The sequence below is a fragment of the Rhinoderma darwinii genome, chromosome 2, assembly GCF_050947455.1.
Source record: "Rhinoderma darwinii isolate aRhiDar2 chromosome 2, aRhiDar2.hap1, whole genome shotgun sequence".
Lineage (NCBI taxonomy): Eukaryota > Metazoa > Chordata > Amphibia > Anura > Rhinodermatidae > Rhinoderma > Rhinoderma darwinii.
This window is the reverse complement of record NC_134688.1, coordinates 318,464,263-318,484,133: the sequence shown is the minus strand read 5'-3', so window position 1 is coordinate 318,484,133 and position 19,871 is coordinate 318,464,263. Positions and strand designations below refer to the sequence as shown.

Genomic DNA, 19,871 nt, shown 5'->3' with positions numbered 1-19,871 from the left:
TTGCTTCTGAGGCCGGTGCTTCAGTCCATAAGCACGCTAGGGCCACATATGGGATATTTCTAAAAACTGCAGAATCTGGGCAATAAATATTGAGTTGCATTTTTCTGGTGAAACTTTGTGTTACAAAAGAAAAAATGGATTCAAAATGAATTTTCTGCAAAAAAAAAACGAAATTTGTAAATTTCACCTCTACATTGCTTTTAATTCCTGTGAAACGTCTAAAGGGTTAAAACACTTTCTGAATGCTGATTTGAATACTTTGAGGGGTGCAGTTTTTAAAATGGGGTGACTTTTTTGGGGTTTCTAATATAAAAGGCCCTCAAAGCCACTTCACAACTGAACTGCCCCCTGTAAAAATAGCCTTTTGAAATTTTCTTGAAAATATGAGAAATTGCTGTTTATGTTCTAAGCCTTTTAACATCCTAGAAAAATAAAAGGATGTTCAAAAAACAATGCCAATCTAAAGTAGACATATGGGGGATGTTAATTAGCAACAATTTTGTGTGTTATAACTGCCTGTCTTACAAGCAGATACATTTAAATTTATAAAAATGCTAATTTTTGCAATTTTTCACAATTAAATACTGAATGTATCGACCAAATTTTACCACTATCTTAAAGTCCAATGTGTCACGAGAAGATCTCAATATCGCTTGGATAGGGTTAAGCATTCCGACGTTATTACCACATAAAGTGAAACATGTCAGATTTGAAAAATGAGGCTCGGTCAGGAAGGTCAAAAGTGGCTAAAGATGGAAGGGGTTAAAACATCTTTCCCTATTTGTGTATAAAGAGAAAAGCCAAGGGGCAACTGCCTGGTGTACACTTCTCCCCGAGCACGACACTTATAAAAACTATGATTTGCAGCAGCGCTTTAGTTAAATATAGTTTATTGTAATCATGGTATAATTCCATTTAATTGCCATTTTTTTAAAAATTTGGGGGTAAAAATAACAGAATTTACCTGTCATTTTTACCAAGCAGTGACAAATATTACACATGTAAACATTGTCTAACTAAGGGGGCAATTGTTCAAACAGATGATTGACTGTTGGATAAAGTTCTTCCTTCAATACATAAAATGCTTATTTTAAAAATATATCTAACCGTTTTGTTTTTTTACGGGATTGTCCCCTAAACTCTTTTGCAAAGTGGATGGCACTTATGAAATTTAGCATAAAAGTGGGCTTTGTTGGGTTGTTTTGTGGGCGTTCCCCAGTGAATAAGGGGCAGGGCTTAAACATATACTCCAAATATTGAGCGGTATGTTTTGTGTTTACTCCGGTCATCTCGGTACTAGATCAAATTTTGTTTAACCCTGGGGTGGGGAACCTTTTTCCTGCCAAGGGCCATTTGAATATTTATAACATCATTTGCGGGCCATACAAAATCAACTTAACTCCTTCACGACCGCCCACTGTCTTTTGACGTCAGGCGGTGCAGGTCCCCAGCCTACGACGACGTCTTTTGGCGTCGCTGTAGGTCAGGCTGATGGGCGCTCATACTCTAAGCAGGAGCTGTAACTAACAGCTCCTGATCCTAGAAAAGCCTCCTGAATACAGCTGGGGGTCGGAAAACATTCGGACCCCAGCTGTTTAACCCTTTGATTGCCGCGGTCCGTGACCTCAGCACGATCAAAGGGAATTCCCCTGTGATCGCATCACCGGAACCCGATACGATCAAACACCGGGGAAGCCCTCTGCAGTCAGCCCTGGGGACCTAGAAAGGACCCCAGGGCCGTCTGTTGCGTTTGCCTGCTGTTCGGGCACACTATGTGCTGCCCGATCAGCAGCCTGTATCATAGTGACACAGTGTAATGTATTAGCATACAGGAGTATGCGAATACATTACAGGTAAAAACAAAAAAAGTTATCCCTTAATGGGATTTAAAAAAATACCAGCAATTACCATAAACTGCAGCAGGTCTGTGTGTGTCTCTCTCGGCTCCTCCCCATAGACTAGTATAGGCAGCGTGTCTGTGCTTCTGCTCACTCTTGCTGACCCCCCGTCCATAGACATTTATGCGCAGCAGTATCTGCTTCGCTCCTGCTCCCTCCTCCCCTCTCCATAGACTTTTATACGAAGCATGCATGTGTCTCTTTCCATACTCTGTCCTCCTGCTCACCCTTTCCTCTCCATAGACTTCTATTGGCAGGCAGTGAAGGCAACAGATCCCCACTTAATGCAGTCCATCTCCACTGCTCAGCAACAAGGGACAGATATTGCTCGACAAGAGGAATTGACAGATTCAAATAAAAATCATTATTTCTAATCTCGTCCATGTCTTGACTATTTTCTAGTCATTTTGCAACTCATTTGATAAATATAAGTGTGAGTTATCATGGAAAACACAATTGTCTGGGTGACCCCAAACTTTTGAACAGTAGTGTGTGTATATACATACATACGTCCATCTCCGTGAATTAGAATACCATCAAAAAGGTAATTTCAGTAACAATTCAAAAAGAGAAACTCACATTATATAGATGTATTACACACAGAGTTATCCATTTCCAGCATTTTTTTCTTTTAATGTCGAGGATTATGGTAACCGTTAACGAAAAACCCAAAATATAGTGTCTCAGAAAAAAATGCTGGAAATAGATCACTGTGTGTAATACATCGATATAATATAGGAGTTTCACTTTTTGAATTGAGTTACTGAAATAAATTAACTTAGATGATATTCTAAATTCATTGAGATGGACACATATATATATATATATATATATATACACACTATTACATTCCCATAAATTGTTTGAAGAGTTACTGTCCATTTAAGTGGTGTGTATCAAGATATACTTTTATCGACAAGATAGGTGATAAAGGTTTAGTTGATGGGGACCCAACCAACCACTAGAACCGGATGGCACGGATCGGGATCCTGAGCCATCTGTTCCTCCTCACTGCACAACTTCAGTGAGAAGAACTTTGAATAGCACAGCCTTCATGTACGCGCAGTGCTGTTTTAGTCATAATACTTCTATATAGTGGTAGAATACTTTTATGTGAGGCATCACTTTGTATAACATACGTTTGTAAAAGCTGGGCCTGATGGGCTGTCTCTTATCACGGACGGTCCCTTTTTGCTTGATCTTTGGCATTACCTCATTTTGATAAATCCCCCACCCCCGAAGTGATATCAGAATCACTCGTTTTAGGAATAGAACTCTTAGGCCTCATGCACACGACCGTAAAAACACCCGTTATTGCGGGTCGTTATTACGACCCGCAATAACGGGCTCATAGGCTTCTGTTAGCCACGGGTACCTTCCCGTTTGCTCACGGGAAGGTACCCGTGCCGTTAAAAAAGATAGAACATGCCCTATTTCATGCCGTAATAACGGCACGGGCATCCCATAGAAGTCTATGGGGCTCCCGTAATCATGGGTGGCTGCGTGTGTTCACCCGTGATTACGGGAGCGTTGCGAGGTGAGGCGAGGTCAGGGGACTACCCGGTCTGCAGGCCACAGCCCAGTGGCGTAACTACCGCCGGGACTACAATGAAAACTATGGCAGAGCGGGGAGGTATCTCCCCGCTCTGCCATAAACAAGACATGTATCCCCTATCCTGTAAAAAATAAAAATAAAAGACGTTCATACTTACCGACAACTCTCCAGTCCGGTCTCCCGCCCGTTGCCTTGGTGACGCGTCCCTCTCGACATCCGGGCCGACGTCCTGGATGACGTTTCAGGCCATGTGACCGCTGCAGCCAATCACAGGTCAATCACAGGCTGCAGCGGTCACATGGACTGCCGCGTCATCCAGGGATGTCGGGCTGGATGTGAAGAGAGGGACGCGTCACCAAGACAACGGCCGGTAAGTATGAATTTCTTTAACTTTTATTACAGAAAAGGCTGTCCCTTCTCTCTATCCTGCACTGATAGAGAGAAGGGGCTGCCGATTAGTGCAGTGCTATTTTGCTGCCAAAAACGTGCTCGTAAATACGGGTGGAATACGTGTGACACCGGACCCATATTTACGAGCACGGGTTCGTAAATACTGGTGCAAAACGGGTGGAATACGTGTGACACCGGACCCGTATTTACGCCAGTATTTACGGGTGTGAAAAAATACGGTCGTGTGCATGAGGCCAGAGTCGCAGTAAATGTTTCAATCACACAGAGTTCCCGGCAGAACAAGTTTTCTGGCAAAGGAATGAAAAACACAGGCTGACAAAAACAGGGCGACTGCTGACTATATAAAACGCCCATAGGTCCTGCAGGTCTTGATCACAAAACTATTCCTATATTAGTAACATGGCAATTCCCTAATATTTTGTTTGAAACATCATGAAAGGTACATTTCTCATATAACAATCAATAACATGACCCCTAGATGACCAGGAAGGCAACTACAGATCCTCAAGTGATCAGGCCTGAACGCCTCCATACACAATGACAGCGGCAGGTTGTTAACACGTCAGATTACAGATGAACTAGTAAAATATTCGATCTACACAAAGTTATTATTTTAGTATTCTCTTCTATATTATCAATGGGGAAAGCGACAGCACTCGCAAGGTCATAGAGTTACCGACATAAATGCCAGGCTGTCGAGTGTTCGAAGTGCCAGGAAAAAAAACCTCCTGCGGGTAACCGGGAACTGCAGTGTTTCTCCCGCGCTCAAGTGACTGCTGCTGCTCTCACCACTCCCTGAGCCCGCGTTCTACACTGTTCTAGGTCCGCTTTACCCTAGTCCACAATAAGAAAGTTGTAGAAAGATTTACTGACCTGGGTCCAGGAGATAACAAAGACCGAACGCTGCAAGGTCTGCCCGCCGACACTCACTAGACAGAAACCGCATCTACCTGCCAGACCTTCCTCACATAGACTCCAGTAATTACCCGGCAGCCTATAGCAGCAGAGGGCGGGAACCTGCCGAGGCCGTACTGCGAACACCAGCTGCTTTATGTATTGCGCCTCCCTTCTCATAGGTCGCTCCCTTCTCATAGGCCGCTCCCTTCTCATAGGCCGCTCCCTCACACGCCTTCCCGGGCTGCACTTTGTGTAGTAGCTTTTAGCTTTAGTAGTTTATGCTTTTACATCCAGCCAGGTCACACTGAATCTCGGTGGTGACTCGATAATTGTATAATATGTTGGTTGTGCTTCAAAACTGGCATAGGGAGTTTCCTTTTTCTGCTTAAAAAAGAAAAAGTGTGTTCCCTAATGTCTTTTGGGACATTTTTTTTAACCCCTTAATGATCAGCCTATTTTATACCAGGGTAGGGATGTCACGATACCAGAATTTGGACTTCGATACCGATACTTTGTGTAGTATTGAGATTTCGATACCAAAACGATACTTTGCCAACTGTAATAAAAAAATAAAGTTCCTCCATTTTCTGATGTGAGGCGCGTGGTGTGATGAATTTTGAGGCTGTGTTCACACGACCTATTTTCAGGCGTAAACGAGGCGTATTATGCCTCGTTTTACGCCTGAAAATAGGGCTACAATACGTCGTCAAACATCTGCCCATTCATTTGAATGGGTTTGTCGACGTATTGTGCAGACGACCTGTAATTTACGCGTCGTCGTTTGACAGCTGTCAAACTACGACTCGTAAATTGACTGCCTCGGCAAAGAAGTGCAGGACACTTCTTTGCCACGTAATTTGAGCCGTACTTCATTGAACTCAATGAAGAGCAGCTCAAGATTTACGAGCGTCACAGACGCCTCGCATAATACGAGGAGGAGCATTTACGGCTGAAATGACGCAGCTGTTTTCTCCTGAAAACAGTCTGTCATTTCAGCCGTAAAAGCCTCTCATCGTGTGCACATACCCTGAATGTGCCTCACATTAATAGTAATTAACCCCCATCATGTTTCTCAGTCATAATGGGTTAATGTGTGAGGTACATGATGGGGTTCATTACTATTAGGCCTCATTTACACGAGCGTGTGCGTTTTGCGCACCAAAAAACGCAGCGTGTTGCGCGCGTTGGAATTGCGTTTTGACAGCGTATACGCTGCGTTGTTGCGTTTTAAACGCGCGCACGACTAGCGTTTGCCACGCACGTCAAAAATGCAGAGAGGATTCATGGCAAGCCCGCCTACAAATAGGCCAGCTGGCCCAACCCCTGCTTGCTAGGAGAAGCAGGTTTAGCACCTTAATCTCCGCCTCTGCCGAGCTCGTCGATGTGTGAAATGTGCCTTTGGCATTATGTCGAGCAGGTGGCGTGTCTTTCTGACGACAATGCCATTGTCCATGCAGAATGTGACACGTGTTATAGAATTGTGTGTCGGGCTGCATAACTTCTGCCGCATTAATGATGCTACCTTTGATGCAGAATATATTCTTACACATGCAGGCAGCAGCCTCACTGTCCCTGTTCTTCCTCTCGGCCGATCTCTCTCATCCGGCCTTCGCGTGAGGGATACTTTGGCGGCATATTTTGAGTGTCGATCTGGAGCCGCACCGTGGGTGCGTGATGACCTTTGAAGGGTTCTCTGTTGTTTGTCGGCTTCCCTACACACGTCACATGTGGCCTGGGGTTTTTCTTTTTTTAGGGGTTTGTGTTGGGTTAGGGACTTGCAAAACAAGAGGAGTCTAGACGCGGGTTGCGAGCTTACATCTGTCGGGGTTTGAGCAGGACTTTTGCAAGTTGGCAACCTTCTTTCTGGAGATAGAATGTTGTGTGGGCTAAAGTTTGGAAAGTCCAATTGCTAGTGTACATAGTTTGCCTCGGGGCCAATGATAGCACATAAACGTTCGCACCTCTTGCAAACCATATCAAACCCCGATTGATTAACTGAAACCTCATATCACGTGTGTATGCATTGGACCCAAAGCCCAGAAGTGTGAGAGGGTATAGGCAAATGAAATGTGGCACAAATATTGTGTTGAGGGGTATCAATGAAAAACCACATGAAATCTAACCAATCAACATCCAATTTTTTAATACTGTGTTTTGCAAAAACACAAACATTTTGCTTCAACCCAAAAACACCAACATGGTGTCTAATATACATCCAAAAAACAGAGGACGGCGAGTTGCCATCCCTGCAGCAAAAACAACTCTGGCGTCAAAAATTCAGTCCTCCAACACACTCAAAGGTGTTGGTACTGGTGGCCCGGGGACGAATACGCCGGCATTTCAGCACCACTATGCTGGACCTGGAGCTGTGGAGGTTGTTCCTCGCCAGCATAGTGGTGCTGATGTTGCCCGTGGTATGTTGGGGCAGGGAAGTGGGGAGCCATAGGGCGCATATAAGGATGCGGACGTGGCATCTGGGGGGCTGGATGGAATGGGCCCGGCACCTGGGGCGTGGTGGCCGGCATGGCTGAACTGTGCCACTGCTCAATGGCCGTGAAGCACTGGTTGGGATTGTGGGGCGGTCTGGAAGCGTCGATCAACGTTACGATCGACGCTTGCAGACGGCCCATATGGTCCATGGGGACCAGCCGGAGTAGGGGAACGATGCTTCGCCCAAAGGCGTCGTTCCCGTCCTCATCTGCGGCTCGCCTCAGATACTCCAGGACCCGGGTATCTACTTGCCCAGCTGCGGAGGCCTGTTGAGCACGGGCCCGGCGAGTGCGGGCACGCACGGGGCGCTCCTCTGCCGGAGAGGCGATGGCCCGTGCAGACTGGCCAGGGGCGGGCTCCAGGGGTGTCGGCTCTGGGCTAGGGGGCAGGACATGGGCAGCAGGAGGTTCCGGCAGAGACTCGCCAACGTCTGTCTCCTCTGTGGTATCCTCCAAATTGTCGGCTGTTCTATAATGAGAAAATTACGTTAGAACAGAATATAGAACAATGCCCACAACAACACGATGGCAAACAGGACATGGGTGAACACACATTAGACACATGCAAAAGCAGAAACTCTTACGTGCGCATCGCCATGATGTCCTTCAGGACATCAGCTGTTTTGTGTACACAGAGGGTCGCTTGCGAGATCCGCCATCTCCGCTGCGTCCCTTTTCACACATTTCACGGCGGAATTGGTCACGGCAGCTCCGCCACCGTGTTTTGATCTCTTGGACTGTTGGAGTAAAAAAACAAATATCACGCCATCAGAACTATGCCCTCTCATTTAAATCAGGGGCCCTGCAATGCCAATTACGTGGTCCACGGTGATGCGCCTGCTGCACCAAAGTTCCTCGGGCAAATGCGCAGAAGACACATACAGGGCCCCAGTTCTTCAATAGGGATGACATGCATTGACAGAAAAAGCCTGGTACTCACCCAACCGACTGCGGTCCCGGGTTCGGCCACTCTCCCACTCCTGGCCAAACAGCTCCCTCGCGACCTCCTCCCAGGCGTCCTCCTTGACCGTGCGGTCGTGGTACGCCTCCGAGCGAGTGTCCCAAATTGCAGGATGTCCCTGGACAAGGACAAAGAGGCGCCCCACGTCCATCCCACGCGGCATGGCAGCAGATGTTCAGTGGAAGATAACTTCAGTCTCCAGTCACTAGCCTTGCCCACTCGCAGTGGAAACGCAAGCACTTCCTGGTTTTTGTTTGCTTTGTCCAGCTTTATAGACTGTCTTTCATGGACATAACAAGTGATGCGTGATTTTCGCGCATGCAACGCAGGAGCGTCCGTGTGGCATGCGTTGTTTTCACGCCCCCTTTGACTTCAATGGGTGCGTGATGCGCGAAAAACGCACGATTATAGAACATGTCGTGAGTTTTACGCAACGCACTCGCACTGCGCAAATTTCACGCATCGTCTGCACTGCCCCATAGAGTAATATAGGTGCGTACAACACGCGTGAAATGCACGCGCGTCGCACGCGCGTATATTACGCTCGTGTAAATGAGGCCTTAATGTGAGGAACATGGAGGTTAAAGTCATCACACCTTGTGCCTCACATTAATAAGTGAAAGAAGTTTTTATTTTTTTACAGCATACACATCATAAATGACGCAAAAAAAATTGTTGTGCAGGATATTACGGCCGCGCCGATACCCAATATGTGTATATTTTATGTATGGAGGCTTATTTTAATGTTTATTGTAAATAAAGGTGTATGTGTATTTTTTTTAATTTAACCCCTTCCTGACATTTGACGTATCCATACGCCAAAGTCGGGTAGAGGAAGTATGGAGCGAACTCACGGAGCCTCCACAAATATCCTACATAAAAGTAAGTGCATGTGTGTTTACAATGTGTACTTTATATGTGTATAATGTGCGCATGTAATGTGCATATTTACGTGTGTGTCTATATATAGTGTGTGATGTGTTCATGTGTGTATATATAGTGTGTGATGTGTGCGTGTATGTGTGTGTATATATATAGTGTGTGATGTGTACCTGTGTGTGTGTATATAGAGTGTATGTGATGTGTTCATGTGTGTGTGTATATATAGTGTATGTGTGTATATAGTGTTTGTGATGTGTGTGTGTGTGTGTGTGTGTGTGTGTGTGTGTTTGTAGATATAGTGTGTGATGTGTACATGTGTGTGTACATAGTATGTGATGTGTACATGTGTGTATATATAGTGTATGTGATGTGTACATGTGTGTGTATATATTGTGTGTGATGTATTCATGTGTGTGTGTGTGTGTGTGTGTGTGTGTGTGCGTGTGTGTATATATATAAGTGGAGAGCGCTATAGCTGTTGTATGTATTTCACTCGTAGTTTAAATACTGCAGATTTTACCAATGGATTTCGTTGTGGTAAGGTCTCGTCCACACACTCCTGAATTGCTGCGTTTTTTCCGGCCGGAAATTTGGCCGGAAAAAACGCAGCAGAATGCAGTAGCAGCATAGTGGATGAGATTTAACAAGCCGAAATTGACCTGCGGTGTGTAATTTACGGACCGAACCGCGGCATGTCAATTCCTGCTACGGAAAGTGGACTGCAATTGCTGTGTTTTTCATAGGAGACGTCTCCATCTCCTAACATTGAGAAAAACGCCGCAATTTATGCACCATTTTCTAACGCAAACACCGCAGGAAATGGTGCGTTTTTGCCACAGCGGAAAGCCTTTGACTTTCAAATGGAATTGCTGCAGAAATTTTATGCAGCAATTCCGTTGTGTGTGGACAAGCGCTAAATCCGCAGCATATGGGCTTCTCCACACATATTGGAATTGCTGTAGAAAATGGTGCGTATTTTGCTGCGTTTTTCTCAATGTTGGGGGATGGTGACATCTCCTCTGAAGAACACAGCGATTCGGTCCACTTTCCGCAGCAGGAAGCGAAATATATTGAAGTGACACTGCAGGTAAACTTCTTGTCAGAAATTTTACGCAGCGTGTGGATAGGATTTGATAATTATCACCCACTTTGCTGCTACTTTGCCGCAATTCTGGATGGAAAATACGCAGCAATTCTGTTACGTGTGGACAAGCCCTAATGCAGTAGCAGCAGAGTGGGTGAGATATAATTAGTTTTTATTAAAAAATCTTTTTACTTTTTGAGATACAGCTGCTCTGTATCCTGTATACAGAGCAGCTGTATCTTACGCTGAATCCTGAACACGTCAGGTGCGTGGGACTGACGGGTTCAGTGTCAGCGTGTCCTGTGTGTCTCTGACACGCATGATCCACCTATAATAGATCACATCTAAGTTACTTAAATGTGGTAGATTACATGTGGATACAGTCGACTACTCTATTGATTCTGCCAAAAATAACGGAAATCTTGCGAAACAGAGACAAACGGAAACCATTAGCAACGGAAGCATTACCATTGAAATCAATGGTAACGGAAAGCTATGGTTTCTGTTTGGTTACCGTTCGTGGGTTCCCCTGACGGAAAGGTCTGAGGGAACCCATGCACGGAACCCCGACGCAGGTGAGAACGAAGCCTAATTATTACTGTATGATCTGTACAGATGGTGGAGGGTACTATTTTTTTGGGTATAAGCAACTCTCAGTATATGATTACCATTGTTCAGGTCATACTGGAAGCTGCTAACCTGACTTTGCAAATGATCTCTGTACTGAAATGTATTTGTACTGAGCTTTGTTCTCGTTCTGTATATATGTACTGAGCTTGGATTTTGTGCCTGTATATATGTACTGAGCTTGGTTTTGGTGCTGTATAGATGTACTGAGCTTTGTTTTGGTTCTGTATAGATGTACTGAGCTTTGTTCTGGTGCTGTATATATGTACTGAGCTTGGTTCTGGAGCTATATATATATGTACTGAGCTTGGTTCTGGAGCTGTATATTCATGTGCTGAGCTTGGTTCTGGTACTGTATACATATACTGAGTGTTAAAGATCTGCCAGGCACAGCTTCTGTGTATACGCCCATAGGTAATCAGTCTGCACCTGCTTCTATGTCTGTGAGACTGACTCCATCTTCCACCACTCAGGATGGCAGGCTTAGGAGTGGGAGAGCCTATCACAGCCTGGCCAGATGGAGCTAGCTCCCGCCCTCTGTCTATTTATACCTGCCTTTCCTGTTCCTCCTTGCTTGTGATTCTTCTGTTTGGTTTCCTAGCCCTGCTGCAGCTTCTGTACTATTTGACCCTGCTTCATATGGCTTACTGACTACTCTCCTGCTCTGCGTTTGGTACCTTGTACACTCCTGGTTTGACTCGGCTTGTTCACTACTCTCCTGCTCTGCGTTTTGTACCTCGTACACTCCTGGTTTGACTCGCCTCGTTCACCACTCTTTGTTCACGGTGTTGCCGTGGGCAACTGCCCCATTTTCCTTTGCTTCTGTGTACCCTTGTCTGTTTGTCTGTCGTGCACTTATTTAGCGTAGGGACCGTCACCCAGTTGTACCCCGTCGCCTAGGGCGGGTCGTTGCAAGTAGGCAGGTTCTGAGTGGCGGGTAGATTAGGGCTCACTTGTCTGTTTCCCTACCCCCATCATTACATAATCACAAGCCCTTTACCTAGGCTACCCTGATCCCTCACACTACTATGGACCCCCTTGAGACCCAGGCTCAGCAAATGCAGGGTCTCTCCCTACAGGTCCAGGCCCTGATGCTACCAAGGTAGTGCCCCTCACCTCACCTCTTGAACCCCACCTCAAGTTGCCTGACCGGTTCTCAGGGGACCGGAAGACTTTTTTCTCCTTTCGGGAGAGTTGTAGGCTTTATTTTCGCTTAAAGCCCCACTCCTCAGGTTCTGAGAGCCAGCGGGTGGGTATAATTATGTCCCGGCTCCAGGAAGGGCCCCAAGAATGGGCCTTCTCCTTGGCCCCTGACGCCCCTGAACTTTCCTCCGTTGATCTTTTCTTTTCTGCCCTCGGACTCATTTATGACGAGACTGACAGGACTGCCTTTGCCGAGAGTCAGCTGGTGACCTTACGTCAGGGTAAGAGACCTGTGGAGGAGTATTGTTCTGACTTTAGGAAGTCGTGCGTAGCTTCTCGGTGGAATGACCCTGCCTTAAGGTGCCATTTTAGGTTGGGTCTGTCGAACGCCCTGAAAGACCTGCTAGTTAGTTATCCCTCTTCTGACTCCCTAGACCAGGTTATGGCTTTAGCGGTACGACTTGACCGACGTCTCAGGGAACGACAACTTGAACGTTTTGTGTTTTCCCCTCTGACTCCCCCATGATGCCTCCCGAGGTTCCGTTGCTTCGCTCTTCCACGGAAGACTCGGAGGTACCTATGCAACTCGGGGCCTCCGTGTCCCCCCGACAACGTAGAGAGTTCCGCAGGAAGAATGGTCTCTGCTTCTATTGTGGGGATGACAAGCATCAAGTGAACACCTGTCCTAGGCGTAAGAATAAGCAGCCAGAAAACTTCCGCGCCTAAGTGATCATCGGGGAGGTCACTTGGGCGCACAGGTATTTCCCGTAAATATGAAACGTAATAAAATCTTGCTTCCCTTTCAGGTCTCTTTTGGTGGTAGGTCTGCTACTGGCAGTGCCTTCGTGGATTCAGGGTCTTCTGCTAATATCATGTCTGTGGAATTTGCTATGTCTCTAGCTATGCCTTTGTTTGATTTGCCTAAACCTGTCCCGGTTGTGGGTATCGACTCCACTCCTCTTGCTAATGGTTATTTTACACAGCATAACCCTGTTTTTGAACTCCTTGTTGGCTCCATGCATTTGGAGCAGTGCTCTGTACTGTTGATGCAGGGATTATCGTCCGATTTGGTTTTAGGCCTTCCCTGGTTGCAGTTGCATAATCCCACTGTAATGGTGGGGGTAGGGAAACGGACAAGTAAGCCCTAATCTACCCGCCACTCTGTCCCTGCCTACTTGCAACGACCCGCCCTAGGCGACGGGGTACAACTAGGCGGCAGTCCCTACGCTCAGTAAGTGCACGAGACAAACAGACAAGGGTACACAAAGTCAGGGAAATGGGGCAGTTGCCCACGGCAACACCGTGAGCAACAAGAGTGGTGAACGAGCCGAGTCAAACCAGGAGTGTACGAGGTACCAAACGCAGAGCAGGAGAGTAGACAGCAAGCCAGGGTCAGTATGGAGCAGGATCAAATAGTTAGAAGCTGTAGCTGGGCCAGGAAACCACACGAGAAGAATCACAAGCAAAGGAGGAACAGGAAAGGCAGGATATAAATAGACAGAGGGCGGGAGCTAGCTCCGTCTGGCCAGGCTGCGATAGGCTCTCCCACTCCTAAGCCTGCCTTCCTGAGTGGTGGAAGATGGAGTCAGTCTCAGAGACATAGACTCAGGTGCAGACTGATTACCTATGGGCATATACACAGAAGTTGTGCCTGTCAGATCCTTTACAGTACCCCCCCCTTTTATGAGGGGCCACCGGACCCTTACTAAGTGGACCTGGTTTATTGGGGAAACGAAGGTGGAACTTCCTGACCAATACCCCAGCGTGAACATCCCGGGCAGGTACCCAAGTCCTCTCCTCAGGCCCGTATCCTCTCCAATGGACCAGGTACTGGAGGGAGCCTTGGACCATCTTGCTGTCCACAATCTTGGCCACCTCGAATTCCACCCCCTCAGGGGTGAGAACGGGAACAGGAGGTTTTCTCGAGGGAGCCAAGGACGGGGAGCAGCGTTTAAGGAGGGAGGCATGAAACACGTTGTGTATTCGAAAAGATGGGGGCAACTCCAGTCGGAAGGAGACAACATTGAGGACTTCAATGACCTTATACGGCCCAATAAACCGGGGAGCAAACTTCTTGGACGGGACCTTAAGGCGCAAGTTCCTAGACGATAACCACACCAGATCCCCGACCATAAACAAGGGGTTAGCAGAACGTCTTCTATCAGCCTGAGTTTTTTGTACGCTCTGGGACGCCTCTAGGTTCTTCTGAACCTGGGGCCAGACTGTGCACAGTTCCCGATGAACGACCTCTACCTCGGGATTGTTGGAACTACCAGGTGAAACGGAGGAGAACTGTGGATTAAACCCAAAATTACAGAAAAAGGGGGAGACCCCTGACGAGTTACTGACCCGGTTATTAAGGGAAAATTCGGCGAGGGGAATAAATGAGACCCAATCATATTGACAGTCAGAGATAAAACACCTTAAATATTGTTCTAGAGATTGATTAGTCCTCTCAATTTGGCCATTAGTTTCAGGATGGAAGGCAGAGGAGAAGGACAGATCAATCTCCAACTTTTTACAGAAGGCTCTCCGAAACAACGAAACAAATTGTACCCCTCTGTCCAAAACAATATTGACAGGGACCCCATGGAGACGCAGGATGTGTTTGACAAACAAGGTAGCTAACGTCTTGGCATTGGGTAGTTTCTATACAGGCACAAAGTGGCACATCTTACTGACGCGGTCTACTACCACCCACACCACCGACTTGCCTTGAGATGGAGGCAAATCGGTGATAAAATCCATGGAGATATGGGTCCAAGGTCTCTGGGGAATGGGCAAAGAACGTAGTAGGCCTGCTGGTCGGGACCTGGGAGTCTTGGACCTAGCACAAACCTCACAAGTGGCGACGTAGGCCTTAACGTCTTTAGGCAACCCAGGCCACCAATAGTTTCTGGCAATGAGGTGCTTGGTACCCAGGATGCCTGGATGACCAGATAGTGCGGAGTCATGATTTTCCCTAAGTACCCTTAGCCGGAATTGCAGGGGAACAAACAGCTTGTTCCCAGGAAGGTTCCCGGGAGCTGAACCTTGATCAGCAGCAATTTCAGAGACTAAATCAGAATCAATAGAGGAAATGATTATACCGGGAGGCAAAATACAAGCAGGATCTTCCTCCGAAGGAGGGCTGGCCATGAAGCTACGCGACAGTGCATCAGCCTTAATATTTTTAGACCCAGCCCTATAGGTAACCAAAAAATTGAATCTGGTAAAAAATAGCGCCCATCGAGCTTGTCTCGGGTTTAGCCTCCGGGCTGATTCTAGGAAAACCAGATTCTTGTGGTCGGTAAGGACCATTACCTGGTGCCTAGCCCCCTCCAGGAAGTGGCGCCACTCTTCAAATGCCCATTTAATGGCTAAGAGTTCGCGGTTGCCAATATCATAGTTATTCTCAGTGGGCGAAAACTTCCTGGAGAAGTAGGCACAGGGACGGAGATGGGTGAGGGACCTGGTACCCTGGGAGAAGACAGCCCCCACTCCCACCTCGGACGCGTTAACCTCCACGATAAATGGCTCCATTTGGTTGGGCTGAACCAACACCGGGGCCGAAATAAAGCACTTCTTAAGGGCCTCAAAAGCCTGGACAGCCTCAGGAGGCCAGTGGAGGAGATCAGCACCCTTGCGAGTGAGGTCTGTAAGAGGCTTAGCGATGACCGAGAAGTTAGCAATAAATCTCCAGTACCTGGTCCATTGGAGAGGATACGGGCCTGAGGAGAGGACTTGGGTACCCGCCCGGGATGTTCACGCTGGGGTATTGGTCAGGAGGTTCCACCTTCGTTTCCCCAATAAACCAGGTCCATCTAGAAAGCGTCCGGTGGCCCCTCATAAAAGGGGGGGTACTGTTAAGGATCTGCCAGGCACAGCTTCTGTATCCACGGCCATAGGTAATCAGTCTGCACCTGCTTCTATGTCTGTAAGACTGACTCCATCTTCCACCACTCAGGATGGCAGGCTTAGGAGTGGGAGAGCCTATCACAGTCTGGCCAGACGGAGCTAGCTCCCGCCCTCTGTCTATTTATACCTGCCTTTCCTGTTCCTCCTTGCTTGTGATTCTTCTCTGTTGGTTTCCTGGCCGTGCTGCAGCTTCTGTACTATTTGACCCTGCTTCATATGACCCTGGCTTACTGACTACTCTTCTGCTCTGCGTTTGGTACCTCGTACACTCCTGGTTTTACTCGGCTCGTTTACTTCTCTTGTTGCTCACGGTGTTGCCGTGGGCAACTGCCCCATTTCCCTTTGTTCTGTGTTTCCTTGTCTGGTTGTCTGTTGTGCACTTACTGAGTGTAGGGACCGTCGCCCAGTCGTACCCCGTCGCCTAGGGTGGGTCGTTGCAAGTAGGCAGGGACTGAGTGGCGGGTAGATTAGGGCTCACTTGTCTGTTTCCCTATCTCTGTCATTACACTCACAGTAAAGAAGGCTTATCGCCTCTGCAGGTTGAAACTTTTTTTCTCCAGACGGAGGGAGTGCCCTCTTGTTTTTTGAGGGGGTTTTACATGGAACAGGATTTCACCATATTTTTTGTATGTGCCATTAATATATTTATATAAATTAATCATGTCCCCCCTTAGTCGTCTTTTTTCAAGGCTAAATAGGTTTAATTCTTTTAATCTTTCCTCATAACTTAGATTCTCCATGCCCCTTATTAGCTTCGTTGCTCTTCTTTGTATTATTTCCAACTCCAGGGCATCCTTTCTATGAACTGGAGCCCAGAACTGAACTGCATATTCTAGATGAGGCCTCACTAATGCTTTGTAAAGTGGCAATATTACATCCCTGTCCCGCGAGTCAATGCCTCTTTTAATACACGACAATATCCTGCTGGCCTGTGAAGCAGCTGATTGACACTGCATGCTGTTATTTAGTTTATGATTTACAAGTACACCCAGATCCTTCTCAACAAGTGAATCCCCCAGTGTAGCTCCCCCTAGGACATATGATGCATGCAGGTTGTTGGCACCCAGATGCATAACTACATTTATCTACATTAAACTTCATTAGCCAACTGGATGCCCAAACACTTAGTTTGTTTAAATCCGCTTGCACTTCACCAATACCTTCCATACACTGAACTATATTACATAGCTTGGTGTCATCTGCAAAAATAGAAATAGTGCTATTAATCCCATCCTCTATATCATTAATAAATAACTTGAATAATAGTGGTCCCAGCACTGAACCCAGTGGTCCCAGCACTGAACCCATGTGTGCTCTCTGCTGCGTCCTCCCCCGTGAGGCGTCGGCACTCACTTCCTGGTATCGAGACTGTCTCCCGGAGGGCGCGCGCGCCCGCGTGTGCACGATGTTAAAGGACCAGTGCACGCATAATTGCAGGAAGTCTGCAATCAAGCCCAGAATGCTACTGGGCTATAAAAAGGTCCCTGCCATCTTGTTCTTTGCCTGAGCGTTGTTCGTTACTCAAAGTTTGTCTTGCGAATGGTCCCCTAGTGTCTTCCAGATTCCAAGTGTTCCCTGTTCCTGTATCCTGTTTCCCATGCTATCCAGATCTAGTACCGTGCTGAGCTGTTGTCGTGTTGTGCTGCTTACCATGCCTGTTCTGCTATGCCACACCTGACGTCTACCTGCCGCCTGGTCCCAGCCAAGCCTGCCTTACTGTTGTCCAAGTTGCCACAGGTACCCTCTCTGGACTATAGACTCGCAGTACTGTTCAGTGGGTCCACACCCCGCATCATGACAGTACGCTCAGGCCATGGACTCTGATGACCAATTCAAGGGCATCTCACGCTCCAAAGCCATGCAGGTGGACCTGCAGGATCTCCGAGCATGACAGGATCAACTTCTTGTACCAGTGTACTCCATGGCACAGCAGCTAGGGACACTAGCTGCTTCCCTTCCTGCCTCTATGCAAACTCCTCAGATCGACCCTCCTGCTACACCACCTGGCAGTTCCAGCTCGGATCCTCGGTTCTCGCTGCCATTACCTTCTCGGTTCTTTGGAGACGAAAGTACGTGCCGGGGGTTTCTGAACCAATGCTATATCCATTTTACCCTGCATGCCCGAGCATTTCCGTCGGATGGAACCAAGATCACCTTCATCGTGTCTCTACTTGCCGGCAAGGCCCTGGAATGGGCAAACCCTATCTGTGAATGTCAGGGACCCGAGACCCAAGACTTCCAGGGGTTCGTGCAGTTATTCTGGACTGTTTTCCAGGAGCCAGGATGAGTCTCATCGGCAGCCACTGCTATCTTTAACCTTCGCCAGGAGGACACCTCCGTGGGCGAATACACAATCCAGTTCCGGATGAGATCTGCCACCTGCCTTGGATGACCTAATTCTGCTTGCCACTCGGGTGGACATAAGGCTGAGGGAGAGATCTCAGGAGGTTCGTCAGGAGAGATGGCTTCCTAGACTGGCGCCCAACTTCCAGCAACTCCTCTTGCCTCCTTCTACTGCTTTGCCCGAGGTTCCGATGCAAGTGGATCAGCTAAAATTGTCCGTCCAGGAGAAACAGCGCAAGCACACCTCTTGACTTTATATTGCGGCCTCGCTGGCCATGTCGTGCGTCTGTGTCCTCAGAAGCAAAAAAAAACCAGCGCCTAGGTTTGGTTGGAGAGGCAACCCTGGGCACTACTGCATTTAATCGAGAACTCTCCTCTGGCTCTGCAGCCAATTTCATCTGCCAAGACCTTGTGGATCTTCTTCAGTTGCCCACTGTCCTGCTGGAAAGGTCGTTGATCGTTGCCTTGGTAGATGAACTGCCATTGCCTGACCCAGTTGTGTCTGTGACCAAGCCATTAAGACTTCAAGTGGGAGCTCCTCATTCTGAGCTCATCTCCCTGTTTGACCTGTCCAAGGCCATCAACCCCGTGCTGCTGGGTTTGCCTTGGCTCCGTTTGCATGCCCCATTCCTGGATTGGAACTCTGGAGAGGTTCTCCAGTGGGGTCCCAAGTGTCTCGAGCGCTGTCTGGGTCATATCCAGCCACCACAGCCTCCTCCACTTCAGTCATTGACAGGGTTGCCTTCCTGTTACTCTATGTTCTCTTATGTCTCCCATAAGAAAGAAACTGAGACCTTGTCGCCACATCGAGCATATGATTGTCCGATCGACTTGGTTCCTGAGTCGTCTCTTCCTCGCGGTAGAGTGTACCCTCTCTCCCTGCTGGAGACCCAGTCTATGTCGTAGTACATTAAAGAGAATCTGGAGAGGGGCTTCATTTGTAATTGCTTATCCCCGGCCAGAGCTGGGTTCTTCTTTGTCAAGAAGAAAGACTACGACCCAGCATTGACTACCGAGGCCTCAACCTGATCACGGTGAAGAACAAGTACCCACAAGTACCCACTGCCTTTGATTTCTGAACCGTTTGATCGCATACGGGGGGCAAACATTTTTCTAAACTGGACCTGCGGGGGGCCTACAATCTGACCCGGATTCGTCAAGGTGACAAGTGGAAGACTGCCTTTAATACTCGAGATGGGCACTATGACTACCTAGTTATGCCCTTCGGCCTGTGTAACACCCCTACGGTGTCTCAAGAATTTGTCAATTACATTTTTTGTGATCTCCTTTATGTTTGTGTTGTGGTATATCTCGATGACATTTTGATTTTTTCCCCCAGATCCAGTAACACATCAGAGTCATGTCCGCCAGGTGTTGCTTCGTTTAAGTGAGAATCATCTTTATGCCAAGCTGGAGAAATGTGTGTTTGAGAAAAAGTCTCTTCCCTTCCTGGGCTACATCATCTCCGATCAGGGCCTCAAGATGGGCCCTGAGAAGGTAAAGGCTGTGCTGGAGTGGCCACGCCCCCAAGGCTTAAGGGCCATACAACGCTTCCTGGGATTCGCCAACTTCTATCGGCTGTTCATTCCCAACTTCTCAACTTTGACAGCTCCCATCTCTACCCTCACTAAGAAGGGCATGAATGCCAAAGTGTGGACTCCAGAGGCAGAAGCCGCATTTGAAT

General features: G+C 47.6%; 1 protein-coding gene across 4 annotated transcripts in view; it reads right to left on the bottom strand.

The window, feature by feature from the left end:
* PRICKLE4 (prickle planar cell polarity protein 4) overlaps positions 1-4,827 on the bottom strand; it is a 185,074-nt gene extending 180,247 nt beyond the window's left edge. For 3 of the 4 annotated variants that reach the window (XM_075853570.1, XM_075853574.1, XM_075853575.1), the window contains exon 1: positions 4,738-4,817. The gene's annotated coding sequence lies outside the window, so the exon portion shown is untranslated. Of the gene's footprint in view, positions 1-4,737 lie in introns of all 4 variants that reach the window. The other variant, XM_075853571.1, reaches the window with a different exon arrangement.
* Between the last annotated feature and the right edge of the window lie 15,044 nt (positions 4,828-19,871).